The sequence below is a fragment of the Sarcophilus harrisii genome, chromosome 3, assembly GCF_902635505.1.
Source record: "Sarcophilus harrisii chromosome 3, mSarHar1.11, whole genome shotgun sequence".
NCBI classification, from domain to species: domain Eukaryota; kingdom Metazoa; phylum Chordata; class Mammalia; order Dasyuromorphia; family Dasyuridae; genus Sarcophilus; species Sarcophilus harrisii.
In genome coordinates this window covers 46153350-46171013 of record NC_045428.1, presented here as the reverse complement: position 1 = coordinate 46171013, position 17664 = coordinate 46153350, and the positions used below count along the sequence as shown (strand labels likewise).

Sequence of the window (17664 nt, the reverse complement as noted above, 5' to 3'; positions counted from 1 at the left end):
GAAAATTTCCCTAATGGATACTTATGCAAAAATTTTAAGTAAAATATTAGAGAAGAAATTATAGCAATATATCTCACAAGAATCATACACTACAACCAAGTGGAATTTATACCAGGAATAAAGGGCTAGTTCAATATTAGAAAAACTATCAACATAATGAACCAGACCAATAGAGAAACTAACCAAAATCATGTGATTATCCCAATAGATGCAGAAAAAGATTTTGAAAAAATGTAGCACCTATTCCTATTAAAAAAACACTAGACAGAAGAGAAATAAGTGGAATTTTACTTAAAATGATGAGTAGTGTCTATCTAAAATCATCAGCAAGCATTATATGTAATGGAAATAAGCTAGATGCTTTCCCAATAAAATGAGGGGAATAACAAAGATGCTCATCATCACCACTATCATCTTATATTGAACTAGAAATATTAGCTTTTACAATAAGGAAAGAAAAAGAAATTGAAAAAACTAGAATAAGCAACGAGAAAACAAAATTATCACTCTGCTGATGATATGATGGTATACTTAGAGAATCCTAGAGAATCAACTAAAGAACAATTTTAGCTAAATTGTAAGCTATAAAATAAATCTACATAAATAATCTGCATTTCTATATAAAACCAACAAAATCCAGAATCAAGAGATAGAAAGAGAAATTCCATTTAAGATAATTATAAATGACATAAAATATTTTGGAATCTACCTGTCAAGAAAAACGCAGGAAGTATATGAACACAATTATGAAACACTTTTTATACAAATAAAATCAGTTTTGGAAAAATATATACATAAATTACTCATGAGTAGTCTGAGCTACTAAAATAAAAAGACTATTTAACTAAATTAATTTACTTATTTAGTGCCATACCAATGAACCTAACAACATAATTATTTTATAAAGCTAAAAAAAATTATAAGAAAATTCATCTAGAAGAACAAAAAGTCTAGAACATGGGGATGTTTAGGGGGTATAAATATTTCCAAGATATTTCTCTTGGGAATAAATGAAAAGGATTCATAGAGGATGAATGGGAAAAAATACAAAAGAAAGTAGACTAGAGTCCTGGAGGTGAAGTCAAGATGGCAGTGTAAAATCAAGAAGTTGCTCTAGCTCTCCCAGTTTCCCTCCAAAAGCACATAAAACCAAGCCTCTGAACAGAGTCTGATGGAATGAAACCACTCTCCAACTCAAGATAGACTGAAAAAACTTAAAGAAGGGTCAGTCTCACTGGGGTAAAAAGGGTATTTAGCCCAGCAGAGATAGACTCTGAGAAAGAGGTAAGAGGGTCTAAATAATAACAAATCAGCAGCTAAGACCCTCAGTCCCGGTTCAGTACAGGAGCAAATCAGTGGACTGGGAAGCCAGGTTGTTTCCTGAACTGAGCAGGCAAAACTACCCCCTACAAACACAAAAGGCCCCTATGCTCAATGCCGAGACTCAGAGACAAATAGGAAGCTTGGGACAATGCTACCTTTGTCCCGAGAGAAGAGCTCCACCTTAAAAGTAAAAAAAGAGGAAATACCAAAAGAAAAGGAAAGATAATGAGCAAGAAATAGAAAGGAACCTTGACCATAGAAAGTTACTATGGTGACAGGGGAGACTAAAACACAAACTCAGTCAAAGAAAACATGTTCACAGAAGAAATCTCAAAGAGTGAGAAAATTGGTCTCAAGCCCAAAGAGGCTTCTTGGAAATGCTCATAAAATACTTTTAAAAGGCAATTAAGAAAGGTAGAAGAAAAAAATGAGAAAAAAAATTAGAGATATGATTGAGCGTCAACAGTTTAGAAAAGGAAGAGAAAATAAGTTGTCTGAAGAAACCAATTTAAACAGCAGAATAAACCAAAATGGAAAAAGAAATAGAAAAGCTAACTGAAGAAAATCACACGTTAAAAACTAGAACAGAGCAAATGGAAGAATCAATCAAACCAAAAAGAATGAAAAAATGGAAGAAAATGTAAAATACCTTCCTGAAAAAACAGCCAATTTGGAAAAGAGATACAGAAGAGACAATTTAAAACTATTGGCCTACTTGAAGGTCATGACCAAAAACAAAAGAGCCTGGATAGCATTCTACAAGAGGTTATTAAGAAAAACTGTCCTAATATTCTAGAAACAGAGGGGGAAACACTGATTGAAAGAATTCATCCATCATCCCTGGAAAGAGATTCCACAGGAAAACTCCAAGGAACATTATTGCAAAACTCCAAAACTATAATCTCAAGGAAAACATACTGTAAGCTTCCAGACAAAAACAATTAAAATATTAAGAAGCAATAGTCATCATTACCTAGGATCTAGCAGCTTCTACAATAAAGGATCGGTGGATGGGTAGGCTGTAATACCATATTCTGGAAGGCAAAAGACCTGGGTTTACAATCAAGAAGTAATGAAACAACACAGCAAAATTCAGCAGCATCTTTCAGGGAAGGAGACAGAGCTTTAGTGAAGAGACTTTCAATCATTTCTATTGGAAAAAAAAAAAAAAGAACTAAACAGAAAATGTAATCTACAAGCACAGAGCACAAGTGAATTGTAGAAAAATAAACAGGGGAAAAACATATATTTAAAGGTTAAACTGCTTACATCTCTAAAGGAGAAAATAATATCTATAACTCTTGAGATTTATATCTATCATTGGGGCTGGCAAAGGGGAGTATCACATGGACTGAGGGTGTGATTGTGAATGGACTCTGATGTGATGATAGCAAAGAAAAAGATAGTAAGGGGTGGGAAAAGGTCTGTACTGGAAAAATAGAAAAAGGAAGATATAATGGGACTAATTATTAATTCACACCAAGAAGCTCAAAAGACCTACTACAATCTAAGGGAAAAAGAGAAGGGGATGAACATTGTCTGAAGCTTGATCTCATCAGTTTTGGCTCTGAGAGAGAATAATTTAGTCATTCAATAGTTCATGACTAAGCAAGCTAATAAAAATAACAAGTCTGCCTAAATTGGTCTACCTTTTTCAGTGCCATGCCAATCAAACTTCCAAAACATTATTTTATAGCACTAGAAAAAATAATAACAAAATTTATCTAGAATAACAAAAGGTCAAGAATAGCAAGGGAATTAATGGAAAAAAATACTAAAGATGGTGGCTTGGCAGTACCAAACCCAAAACTATAGTATAAAGTAGCAGTACTCAAAGCCACTGGCTAAGAAATAGAATGGTGGATCAATGGAACAGATTAGATACATACAACACAATAATATCTGGCAAATCCCCAGTTTCTGGAATAAGAACTCACTATTTGACAAAAATTGCTAGGAACGATTGATCAATGATGGACAGAATCAGCTACACCCCAGAGAAGGAACACTGGGAAATGAATGTGGACTACTTGCATTTTTGTTTTTCTTCGCAGGTTATTTTTACCTTCTGAATCCAATTTTTCTTGTGTTAACAAGAGAACAGTACGGATCTGCACACATATATTGTATCTAACATGTATTGGTCAACTTGCCATCTAGGGGAGGGGGCAGGGAGGAGGAAGGGAAAAATTGGAACAAAGGGTTTTGCAATTGTCAATGCTGAAAAATTACCCATGCATATATCTTGTAAATAAAAAGCTATAATAATAAAAAAAAAAAGATTATAAGTCATTCCCCCATTGATAAATGGTCAAAGGATATGAATAGATGATTTTCACATGATGAAATTATAGCCATTTATAGTTGTATGAAAAAATGCTCTAAATAACTATTCATTAAAGAAATCTAAATTAAAACAATTCTGAGGTACCACCTCACACCTCTAAGATTGGTTAAGATGATAGGAAAAGATAGTGATAAATGTTGGAGGGCAAATGGGAAAACTGGTGCACTAATGCTTGTTAGTGGAGTTGTAAAATGATCCAACCATTCTGGAGAGCAATCTAGAACTATACCCAAAGGATTACAAAATTGTGCAAACCCTTTAATCCAGCAGTGCCATTGCTGGGTCTGTATCTCAAGGAAATCATAAAGGAGGGAAATGATCCAACATATGCAAACATGTTTGTAGCAGCTTTTTGTGGTTGCAAAGAATTGGAAAAGGAGATGATGCTCATCATCTGGGTAATGGCTAAACAAGCTGTAGTACATGACAAGCTGGAAAGATTTACATGTACTGATGCTAAGCGAAACAAACGGAACCAGGAATACACTGTACAGAACAACAGCAAAAACATGTGTTGATCAACTAGAAAAGGCTTGGTTCTTCTCAGCAATTCAGTGCTCCGAAGCGATCCCAATAGGCTTGGGGCAGAAAATGTCATTTGCACCCAGAATAAGATCTAAGGAGACTGAATGTAAATCAACACATGCTATGTTCCCTTCTTTTTTCTGTTTTTTTTTTTAATCTCTCCCATGATTTTTCCCTTTTTCTGATTTTTCATTCCTAACATAATTCATAAAGCAAAGTGTATTAAAAATAAACAAACTCATTACAATTAAAAAAAAACAAGAAAAGCAGTATAGTCATCAAAATCAGATATAAACAGCAATCATCAGAAGTATTTGGTATGGCTAAGAAATAACAGTAATGGATCACTGGATTTGGTTAGCTACACAAGATACAATCGTCAATTACTATAGTAATCTAGTGTTCTATAAGCCCCAAGACTCCAGCTTTTGGGATAAGAAGTCACTTCTGTGAATAGTTGGGAAAACAAAAATAGTTTGCAGAAACTAGGCATAGAACAACATCTCACACTGTATTATTCCAAGATAGGATCAAAATGGGTACAAGATTTAGACATAAAAGATAATATAAGCAAATTAGGAGAGTATTGGAATAGTTTACCAGTCAGATTTATGGAGAAAGGAAAATTTAATGACTAAACAAGGTATAAACAACACTATGAAATGCAAAATGGATAATGTTGATTCTTTTAAAAGTAAGTTTTGCACAAAGCCAATGCAGTCAAGATTAGAAGGAAAGCAAAAAGCGTGAAAATATTTTTACAGCCATTGTTTCTGATAAAGGCTTCATTTCTAAAATAAAGAGAGACAGAAGCAGCTACACCCAAAGAAAGAACACTGGGAAATGAATGTAAACTGTTTGCATTTTTGTTTTTCTTCCCAGGTTATTTTTACCTTCTGAATCCAATTCTTCCTGTGCAACAAGAGAACTGTTCAGTTCTGCGCACATATATTGTATCTAGGATATAATGTAACATATTTAACATGTGTAGGACTGCTTGCCATCTGAGGGAGGAGGTGGAGGGAGGGAGGGGAAAAGTCGGAACAGAAGTGAGTGCAAGGGATAATGTTATAAAAATTACCCAAGCATGGGTTCTGTCAATAAAAAGTTATAATTATTAAAAAATAAATAAATAAATAAATAAATAAATAAAAGAAAAAATAAAATAGAGAATTAAGTCAAATTTATAAGAACATAAGTCATTCTGCAATTGATAAATGGTCAAAGGACATAAATAGACAATTTTCATATAAAAATTGTTATTTATAGTTATATAAAAATGCTCTAAATCATACTGATTAGAGATATTCAAATTAAAACTTTAGTACCACCTCATACCTCTCAGATTGGTAATATGAAAGAAAAAGAAAAGGATGAATGTTGAAGATATGAGAAAACTGGAACATAAGCATTGTTGGTAGAGTTGTGAACTGATCCAATCATTCTGGAGAGCAATTTGGAATTATGCCCAAGGGGCTAAATTTGTGTGTACCCTTTGATCTAGCAATACCATTACTGCACTATCCCAAAACGATCATAAAAAAAGAGAAAAGAACCCACATGTATAAAAATATTTGTAGCCACTCTTTTTATAGTGGCCAAGTATTAGAAATTGAAGATATGCCCATCAACTGGGGAATAGCTGAACAAGTTGTGGTATATGAATGCAATGGAATACTATTGTACTATAAGAAATCATGAACAGGTGGCATTTCAGAAAAACCTTAAAAGATTTGCATGAACCAATGCTGAGCAAAGTGAACAGAATCAGGAGAACATTATACACATTAACAGCAACATTTTAGAATAATCAACACAGAGATAATAGCAGATTCTGTAGAATCTCAGCAACACAGAGATCCAAGACTATTCTAAAAGACTCATGATGAAAAATACTATCTACACATGTCTCACTCAGAGTCAGGACACAAAAGAAACAATGAGATATAGAAAGTCCAAGTCTGACATTAGAATCAGAGAACCCATTATCACCTCTGACATTTAGTACCTGTAACAACCTTCCCATACTTCATTATTCTCATCTCTAAAAAGGAGGAGATTGATTCAGATGGTCTCTGAGGTAACCTCTATCTGTAGATCTGTAAAGTTTCACTATGGTAATTAAATGGTTGCCATTGGCAAGTAATTGAAAAAGATAATTCTCTATAGCCCCCAAGGGCAGAGCTCTTTACAGCATACCATGCTAATTCTTTGAGAATAGGCTATCCTGATAGGAGTGTGATTCAATGAAAAGAGCAATGTCTCTGCAGTCAAAAAATCCAGTGTTTGACACTTAAGACTTGTGTAAGCTTGGACAAGTTACTTGGTCTTCCTTGGCCTTAGTTCCCTCCTTTGTAAAATGAGAAGGTTGGATAAGAAGCTGACCTCTTCCAGATTTAAAATGATTTTATAATTCTGATCCTATTTGTTGATGGAAAGAGACACCATCTGGGCTCTGTGGGTTCAATTAGGCGCCTAATTTGCCCTAAATTTTTGTTGTTCTTGTTGTTTTGGTTTGGTTAGTGTTGTAAGCAAAGAAATTCTCTTTCAGATCTGAGAACTAATTAAATATGAAAACCCAGTCATTTTGTGAATGTATTAAGCAATGAAGGAAATAAATCATTTTCATTTTCCTGTCTAATAATCCTTAATGGATATTTTCTTTTTTCATTGTCAATAATTCTGAGAAATCCTAAATACTATTAGGGAAAACTTCTACTAAGAAAACAAATTACCTGTACATATATCTGCTACTGGTTTTGATTGAGTATGTCTCACTGAATGAAGCATTTTCTCTATGTGTTTGTCATGAGAAAGACACGAAATAAAATCCCCAACACTACAGACAGCCTATTCTTGGAGTAGGAAAATGAGCACACCAAGATTTCCAGGAATCATAAAAAAAAAAGAAAGAAAACATCTGGGAAATTGGGCTATATTAACCCTACTCTAGCAGGGTTTTTATATTATACCATTTGAGAGAGATTCCCTATTATTCCATGTTTCACTAACAGCACACACAAAAAAATTCAATAAATAATTTTAGTTTTCTGTCCTTCCTCTCTTCCTCTCTCCTTCCTTCCTTCCCTCCCTCCTTCTCCTTCTAACTGCCTTGGCTAAGGAAGTGAGATTGTTTGTTTAACTCCACATGACTTTTCCTGGCTCTCTACCCCAACGCTCTCAACTTAGATGTAGCACAAATTCAAGTGGAAGAGGCATCAAACTAAATAATCTCATCCTAAAGAATGAATGAGTGAAATAGCAAATCATAGATATAATTAATAATTTCATCCAAGAATATGGCAATGGGACAATATACCAAAATTTGTAGGATACAGCCAAAGCAGTAATAAGGGGAAATTTTATAGCTTTAGAGGCTTACTTGCATAAAACAGAGAAAGAGAAATCAATGAATTGGGCTTGCAACTAAAAAAGCTAGAAAAAAAGCATATTAAAACCCCCCAATCAAATACTAAACTTGAAATTCTAAAAATAAAAGGTGAGATTAATAAAACTGAAAGTAAAAAACTATTGAATTAATAAATAAAACTAAGAGTTCATTTTATGGAAAAAAAATAGTTAAAACCTTTGGTAAATTTGATTAGAAAAAGGAAACAGGAAAATCAAGTTGTTAGTCTTAAAAATGAAAAGGGAGAACTTTCCATTAATGAAGAGAAAATTAGAGCAATAATTAAGAGTTACTTTGCTCAACTTTATGCCAATAAATTTGATAATCTAAATGAAATGGATGAATACCTACAAAAATATAGGTTGCCCAGATAAAGAGAGGAGGAAGTAAATTGCTTAAATAGTCCCATTTCAGAAAAAGAAATAGAACAAGCTATTAATCAACTCCCTAAGAAAAAATTCTCAGGACCAGATGAATTTACATGTGAATTCTACCAAATATTTAAAGAACAATTAACCCCAACCCTATATAAACAATTTTAAAAAATAGGGAATGAAAGAGTCCTACCAATTTCTTTTTATGATACAGACATGGTCCTGATACCTAAACCAAGTAGGATGAAAACAGAGGAAAAAAAAAAAAAAGGACCAATAACCCTAATGGATATTGATGCAAAAATCTTAAATAAAATATTAGCAAAGAGATTACAAAGAAAAAAATCACCTCTAGGATAATACACCATGACCAAGTAGGATTTATACCAGAATGCAGGGCTGGTTCAATATTAGGAAAACTATTAGCATAATTGACTATATCAATAACCAAATTAACAAAAAACATATAATCATCTCGATAGATGCAAAAAAAGCATTTGACAAAACCCCAAATCTACTAAAAACACTAGAGAGTATAGGAATAAATGGAATTTTCCTTAAAATAGTCAGTAGCATCTATTTAAAACCATCAGTAAGCATCATATGTAATGGGGATAAACTGGAACCATTTCCAAAAGGATCAGGAGTGAAACAAGGTTGCCCACTATCACTATTACTATTCAATATTGTATTAGAAATGCTACCTTTGGCAATAAGAAATGAAAAAGAGATTAAAGGAATTAGAGTAGCTAATGAGGAAACCAAATAATCATTCTTTGCAGATGATATGATGGTATACATAGACAACCCCAGAGAATCTACTAAAGAGCTATTAGCAATAATCCATAACTTTAGCAAAGTTACAAGATACAAAATAAATCCACATAAATCATCAGTATTTTTATACATCACTAACAAAATCCAACAGCAAGAAATACAAAGAGAAATTCCATTTAAAGTAACTGCAGATAGTATAAAATATTTGGGAATCTATCTGCCAAGGGAAAGACAGGAACTATATGAGCAAAATTACAAAACATTTTCCACACAAATAAAGTCAGATCTAAACAACTGGAAAAATATCAAGAGCGCTTGGATAGGTTGAGCAAATATAATAAAAATGACAATACTACCTAAACTAATCTATTTAGTACTATACCAATCAGACTCCCAAGAAGCTATTTTAATGATCTAAAACAACAACAACAACAACAACAACAACAACAACAACAAAATTCCTCTGGAAGAACAAAAGGTCAAGAATTTCAAGGGAACTAATGAAAAAAAAAAATCAAATGAAGGTAGCCTAGATGTACCAGATCTAAAACTATATTAGAAAGCAGTGATCATCAAAACCATTTGGTATTGGCTAAGAAATAGACTAGTTGATCAGTGGAATAAGTTAGGTTCAAAGGACAAAATAGCCAATAACTTTAATAATCTGTTTGACAAACCCAAAGACTCCAGCTTTTGGGATAAGAATTCACTATTTGCCAAAAACTGCTGGGAAAATTAGAAACTAGTATGGCAGAAATTAGGCATTGACTCACACTTAACACCATAAACCAAGAAAAAGTCAGAATAGGTTCATGAACTAGACATAAAGAATGAGATTATAAATAAATTAGAACATAGGATAGTTTACCTCTCAGACCTGTGGTGAAGGAATGAATGTGACCAAAGAAGAACTCAAGATCATATTGATCACAAAATAGAACATTTTGATTATATCAAGTTGAAAAGCTTTTGTACAAACAAAACTAATGCAGACAAAATTAGAAGGGAAGCAAGAAACTGGGAAAACATTTTTACATTCAAAGATTCTGACTATTTCTAGTCATATGAAAAGGTGCTCCAAATCACTATTGATCAGAGAAATGCAAATTAAGATAACTCTGAGATACCACTACACATCTGTCAGATTGGCTAAGATGACAAGAAAAGATAGTGACAAATGTTGAAGGGGATGTGGAGAAACTGGGACACTGATGCATTGTTGGTGGAGTTGTGAACAGATCTAGCCATTCTGGAGAGCAATTTGGTTATCAAACTGTGCATACCCTTTGATCCAGCAGTGCTACTACTAGGCTTATACCCCAAAGAGATACTAAAGAAGGGAAAGGGACCTATATGTGCCAAAATGTTTGTGGCAACCCTTTTCGTAGTGGCTAGAAACTGGAAAATGAATGAATGTCCATCATTTGGAGAATGGCTGAATAAATTGTGGCATATGAATGTTATGGAATTATTGTTCTGTAAGAAATGACCAGCAGGATGATTTCAGAAAGGCCTGGAGAGACTTACATGAACTGATGCTGAGTGAAATGTACAGAACCAGGAGATCATTATACACTTCAACAATACTATATGAGGATCAGTTCTGATGGACATGACTCTCTTCAACAATGGGAGGATTCAAATCAGTTCCAATTGTTCAATAATGAAGAGAATCAGCTACACCCAAAGAGAGAACTATGGGAAATGAGTGTGGACCACAACATAGTATTTCCACTTTCTATTAGTTTGCTTGCATTTTTATTTTCCTTCTCAGGTTTCTTTCTTTCTTTCTTTCTTTCTTTCTTTCTTTCTTTCTAGATCGGATTTTTCTTGTGCAGCAAGATAATTGTATATATATATATATATATATATATATATGTATATTGGATTTAACATATTTAACATGTATTGGACTACCTGCCGTTTAGGGGAGCGGGTGGAGGGAAAGAGAGGAAAAGTTGGAACAGAATGTTGAAAAATTATCTATGCATATGTTTTGTAAATTAAAAAAGGGGGGGCATCAGACTTGCTCCCCTCAGAACTTGTGAAAAGACAAGTTCAGTCCATGTGCAGTCTCCTCAGTGAACATCAATTCAAAAATTCATTTCCTCCTCATCTTCATTTTCTAGTTCCACTGGTTTTGCTCAGCTGAAATGCCACACTCTGCAGAAGGCCTCCCAGTCCCCCCTCCTTTTTCTCCCCAGGGTTCTAGTGCTTTTCTCTCAGAATTCACCTTTCACTTACATTATATCCTCTATTGTCTAGTTACACGGTGCCTCCCCTAGTTGTTTATGAGTTTCTGGGAACTGCTATTGCCCTCCTTTGATCCTCAGGTAGCACAGTGCCCTAATTACATAGTGAGTGTTTTAATAAATTGTTCGTTAATCAAATAGAAGTTGGAGTGACAGATTTTACTTCTAGTAAAGAAAAAAAGGTGGTGCTGTGTGTTGAGCACCACACTGAGTCAGGACTGCTCACTTTCCCGAGTTCAAATCTGGCTTTGGACACTTAACTAGCTGGGGAACTCACTTTGTCTCAATTTCCTCATCTAGAAAATGAGCTGGAGAAGGAAATGGAAAACCATTCCAATATCTTTGCCCAGCGGGGTCACAAAGAGTTGGAAACAACTGAATAACGACCGAATTACAACAACAAAACAAAATAAGCGAATGCAGGGGTCTGCCTCTGGAGGACTGAAGATAGTAGACGTCTTTCTCCTCCAAAGTCTTTTTTAATTAACCTCCCCATGCTCCAGCCTTCAGCAAGCATTTCTCAGATATATCAAAGAAGTTTTTTTCCTACTTTATCCAATGGATTACGTACTCTATACGTTTCTTTCTCGCTCAAAAATTCGATTTGGGGTTGTGTGATTGGGGAAGATCAGGTCAGCTGTTGTTAAACAGCCGCCCACCCAGCTCTTTGCTGCCAATCCACTGCAGAAGACTCGCTATTTATTTATTTATTTATTTGAACTTTCGGTTTCTTATTATTTGATTCCGCTTGTTATCTTTCCCAGCACAACGGCTCTCCTACTTCTCAAAGACCCCAAAGACCACCGCAGTCCATGCCTTCCATCCCTTGCATCATTTCCCACTTCCTCCCGCCCACCTTCCACCTTCCACCTTCCACCTCCTCCCCTGTTCTCTCCCTTCCGTAGTTCCGCACTCCCCAAATCCATCCCCTTCCCTTACGCTCCAGGATCCCACACGGACAACCTCACGTCCCCACCCCTAATCGAACCCTGGCGTCCGACACCGCTCTCGGAGAAAGCCCGGCAGCCGACACACTCCACTCACCCTTGAATTCAGAGGCTTCCGGATCGCTCTGCTTTTAATCCTACCTGCGAATTCTCGCTAACTCACTTACGCTGTGTGTCTCTCTCTGTCCCTCTCTCACACACACATATACACACACACGCAAATAATAATATCGGAAAAGGGAGTGGTCTTTGGCTAGAAGTATATGGACCCGGATGCTGTCTCCACCCTCAAATTCGTATCAGGAATTTACCTACCTGATTCCAAGTCTGGTTTCACTCCTGAATTGTGCGGTCAAGCGGTTAAAGGCCTTCCCCTGAATCGGAAAATAAAGCAACCAAAAAAAAAAAAAAAAACCCTTCTCAGAGTGAGACTGATGATTTTACAAGGCCCTACTTTAATTAATTCCAATTCACTTGCAATCAGGACATCACACTCCAGAAGTTATTGGTCCTCTGCTAGAAGGAAGGAGGAATCAGCCCTTCAAGTTTCTTTCTTCATAAGATTCAAGGCTGAGACATCACTTGATGATCTCTAATGAAAATGGTCTGGGAAAGTGCTTACATATTCACACGACTTCCCTAGCTGTGCAGGAAACACATCCTAGCGGGCAGAAGAGGGAAACTTGTATATTTACTTGTGAATTGCAGAGATTCACATAAATAGAAGGGAACATGTGAGCAGGCGGGCTGCAGTCCCTGAATATTATGGAGGAAACTGGATTGGAGCTCCAATTCTAAACAAGATAAGGAGCTGGAAATGACCTTCTCCTGTCCCCAATTTGAAGGAACTGAGTTTGAGAAGACTACTCTTTCTAGCCAAGCACCTAAGTGTCTAAAGTTGCATTTGAACAAAGGTCTAATATTACTACAGGAAGTATAACGCATGTTAAGGTTTAGTCTGGAATTCAGTTTGGTCAGTATTTAGGCCTGTGTAGGCAAAGACTTGGAGGTGAGAATAAAGGGCTGTTTGAACAGGTCATATGATGGGATTAGTAAAAAGAATGAAGTCAGGATTAATTTTTTAAAAAACTCCAATAAAAGCAGACAATCAACAATCATGTATTGGTCATCTGCTATGTATCACGTGCTGTACTTAGCACTCAAGATCCAAGTTTCCTGAATTCAAGGAGTGTATAAATACTATGACTGAACCAAATAGATTATATATGGTTAATGCATTTTAGTTTGGAAGCTGCTTTATTGTCCTTATCTATCTAAAAGACAGGTCAAGTTGGTGTTTTGTAAAGAAAAAAAACAACAAACTTTCATTGGAGAAATAAATTCTAGAAATTTAAAAAAAAATGTTTTCAATCTGGTCCTTAAAACTATTCACAACCTGACTCCGTCCTACCTGTCCATTCTTCTAACACTTTATTTCCCTCCACTACTCGGCAATCAGTTCTCTGGTCTACTGGTTCCTCTTACCTGATCTCTCTTCTCTCCTCTTGATTATCCTTCATGACTCCATGTATTCCCCTTCATTTCTAACTCTTGCCCTCCCAGGCTTAGTTGAAGATTCAGATAAAATGCCACCTTTAGACTGCTTGCCATCTGGGGGAGGAGGTGGAGGGAGGGAGGGGAAAAGTCAGAAAAGAAGTAAGTACAAGAGATAACGTTGTAAAAAATTACCCAGGCATGGGTTCTGTCAATAAAAAGTAATAATTATTTTTTTAAAAAATGCCACCTTCATCAGAAGGACTTTTGACCTTATACACCCCCCCCCCACCTGCTAGGGCCTGAGATGACCTTCCATGTATTTATTATATATTTTGTGAATACATAGTTATTTTCATATAGCCTCTATTATTAACCTGAGAGCCTTAAAGGCAGAAATCTTTTTTTTTTTTTGTCTTTATACCCCATTATCTAATACACAGTAAACTCTTGATAAATACAATGGGTGAACAACACTTTTTTTTGACATATTTAAAAACTTTATATATATGTGTGTGTGTGTGTGTGTGTGTGTGTGTGTGTGTATTCCTCCCATTCTTCTCAAAACCACAGTTCTTTAATTTTTTCCATACCTGAAGTTTTTAGTTTTGCACAGTCCATGAATAAACTTAAGTTTAAAATATATATAGCATCTCCTTTGAATTGCACAAAGTATAAGCTACATACAAGCATTTTTTTAAATAAATGTGGAAGACAATTCACAAAAGTAATATGAATTGCTTGTGTTCACACAGATGGTAATTCTTGGGATTAGAACTTATTTCCCTCAATGTTTGAGAAATGAGGCCTTATCAGAGGGATTTGCTTTGAATTTTTTTTTTTTTTTTTTGCAATTACTGTTGCTAACTCTCTCTCCCTTTATTTATTCTCTTTCCTTTCTCTTTGTCCCTCCTCAAAAATGTTTTGGTACTGACTACTCCCTCTTCCAATATGTCCCATTTTTTAATCACCCTCTTCCCCTTGCCATATCCCATTCCTTTCATTTTTAAAATATTAAAGTTGTTTTTGCTTGTTTCCTTCGATATCACAGACTTCCATTTCTCTCCTATTTTCCTTCAAGGTAAGATAGAGTTTTATACCCATATTGAGTGAGAATATTATTTTCCCTGAGCTAATTATAATGAGAATAAGATTCACTCACTGCCCCTTTCCTCTCCCTCTTCCCCTCCATTGTAAAACACTTTTTCTTGTCTCTTCTTTTATTTATTGGCAGATAATTTGCACTATTCAATTTCTCCCTTTCCTGTTCTTCTAGTACATTATTTTCTCACCCCTTAATTTCATAATTTTTTAAAAAAATATATTATTTATTCATATTTGTCATACCTGTGCCCTCTGTCTAAATATGCTCCTTCTAACTGTCAAAATAATGAGAAAGGTCTAATGAGTTACAAATATCATCTTGTAGGATGTAGGAATGTAAACAGGTAAATCTCATTAAGTCCCTTATGATATCACTTTCCTGATTACCTCCTTATGCTTCTCTAGAGCCCTGTATTTGAAAATCAAATTTTCTATTAGGTTTTGGTCTTTTCATCATGAACACTTGAAAATCCTCTATTTCATTGAATTACCAAGTTTCCTTGAAGGATTATACTCAGTTTTGCTGGGTAAGTGATTCTTGGTTGTAATCCTAGCTTCATTGCTCTCCAGAATATCATATTCTAAACTCTCTGATCCTTTAATGTGGAAGCTGCTAAATCTTGTATTATCCCAGGTATGGCTCCACTATGTTCCTTTTTTGATGCTTGCAATATTTTCTTCTTGACTTGGGAGTTCCAGAATTTGGCTATGATATTCCTGGGAGTTTTCATTTGGGAATCTTTTTTTAGGCCGTGATTGGTGGATTCTTTCAATTTCCTTTTTTACTGTCTGATTCTAGAGTATCAGGACAGTTTTCCTTGACAGTTTATGAAAGATGATGTCCAGGCTCCTTTTTTTGATTATGATTTTCAGGGAGACCAATAATTATCTCACTTGCATCTATTTTCTAGGTCCGTTGTTTTTCCGAATGAGATAATTCACATTTTTTTCTTTCTTTTTTTGGGAGGGGGGAGGGGTAGGGCATTGCTTTAGTGAGAATTTGGAGTGATTTGGAAAAGAGGTTGGGCAAGTTCCTGCCCTTACTCTACAATCTTAGCTCTGCCTCCCAGGATTAGAACTTGAAATAAAATCTTCCTGACTGCAAGTTCAACCCTCTATACTCTGCCTTGTTTGGTATTTTTTGGGGGGAGGGGGGAGGGGGAAGGAGGGAAGGGAAATGCCACCAGTGTCAGGAATTGCAAAGTGCTTAATTGCCAAATATATATATATATGCTTGTTTTATTCTAATAATAATAATTTAAAAACATGTAAGACCTAAAAAAAAAAAAAAACCCTCCTCCACAAATAAATGACAGAAATCAGAAGAATCCCTTAGGAGAAACAGGGTCTAGGTACTATGTGGGATATTCAGATGCATCTCCTTCTCAAGAGGATAAAGGGAGACAGGAGAGAAGGTTGCTAAAGGGGGAGAAGAGAAGAAAGAACAGATAGTGAGCTACTTCCTTCTAGGGAACCCACATGGATCTCACATTAGATATGAAGAAAATAAAGGGAAGACACAATGATATAGATCAAAGTTAGTAATAATGTAATGCTGGAGAAACTGAGGCAAGATAGAGATTACAAAGTTTTTATAATTTTATTTGAAAAGGAGAGATTTTGCTGGGACCAAATGGTTCCATGGTTTGGTCCCAGGGCTGAATGAGACTATCTTCTCCAAGAATCTAGCAGCTTTTGTGTGCTTCCTATGAAGTATATATATATATATATATATATATATATATATATATATATACATGTCTCTAAGATACTGGATAGACTGAGGCAGGGGTGGAATCAGAGAACTGAGAGCAGAAACAGATGATCAATCTGGTTCTGGTTCTGACAGAGTGGAGGAAGGCACCGGACATTCTGATAAATTGGGATCAAGAAGAACAATGACAGAATGGGAGGAGGTACCAGACATTCTGATAAATAGGGAAAGTCTGGGGTCATGATGTCTAAAATAAAAGGTCTTTTTCCTTATCTGGATTAAACATTTACAATTTATAATCTTAGCATAGCCAGCTCTAAATTACATTAGTTCTGATGATCAGGAGGGAAGGGTAGTGTTGAAACCAGAAGGATTGAGGCAGAACAATTAAGGGAACCTGAGACAGGACAATTAGGAAAATTGAGTCAGGACAATAAAAGGGAACTGTGGCAAAACAGAATCAGAACCATAATATACATAATAATTAATTACAGCTATGTTATTTTTTTCCCTCTTGGATGGGAACTATGATTTTATTTAAATTCCTAAAGAGGGAGCTCTTTAATAGATTGTAGTTGCTGAAAACTGTCTTGGAAATTTCTTGAGACACTAGGGCGTTAAAGGACCGATATAGCCAGCATGTGTACAAGGTAGATCTTCAACTTAATGTTTCCAAATTCCAAAGCTAGAGCTCTATTCTCTTGCTACTGTAGCAAAAATATGAATAATGAAAGTCATCACATAATTCCATAACAATATGCAGAAAATTAGAATTCAGAAAGGTACATAGTATTGAGGAGAAAAAATTGTAAATTTAATATTAACACATAACAGTCCTTTCATATTTCACTGAATCCTCTTATCTCATGAAATGTGACTTTTCCTTGTAGTTATTTCCCCACCCAAAAAAAAAAAAAAAACAAAAAACTAGCATCAATATTAAAATGTCCATTTGTTGTGTGAGGACCAATCTCCTATTCCAACAAGTAAAAACTCCCCAGGATTAGTAGGAAATCCAAAAAAGTATCAATTGGTTAAATAAATGAATTGACAGAGACTAAAAGGCTGCACAATAATTTCCTCTTGAACTAAATAGAGAGAGGCATGGTACTTCAAGCTTTTATTCAAGTTCAACTTAGGGCCCCAAAGGTTTCCAGCACAAAATATCAGCTTATTTAACCTCTAAATCTAGGGGAAATTATTTTAATTATTGCTATTCATTGGCTACAGTTTATGACAGGAATACAAACCCTCCTTCTGCTAGGGAGATGCACTAATTAGTATCCACAGCTGTGTCCTGTTGAAAAACATAAACATAATTAAAAGGGCAGCTGTTTGTAAGAAGCAGCAAAGAAGATTCTGACATGAAATAAGAAAAAAGGCTTTTTAAATTGTTTG

At 35.2% G+C, this 17664-nt stretch overlaps 1 protein-coding gene across 7 annotated transcripts in view; it reads right to left on the bottom strand.

Annotated features, from left to right (window-relative positions):
• PLSCR1 (phospholipid scramblase 1) overlaps window positions 1-13551 on the bottom strand; it is an 81465-nt gene extending 67914 nt beyond the window's left edge. For 2 of the 7 annotated variants that reach the window (XM_031957799.1, XM_031957800.1), the window contains exon 1: window positions 12270-12628. The gene's annotated coding sequence lies outside the window, so the exon portion shown is untranslated. Of the gene's footprint in view, window positions 1-12051; window positions 12198-12269; window positions 12629-13439 lie in introns of those variants that run through there. The other 5 variants (XM_012546505.3, XM_012546504.3, XM_012546502.3 and 2 more) reach the window with 5 other exon arrangements.
• Window positions 13552-17664: the final 4113 nt, after the last annotated feature.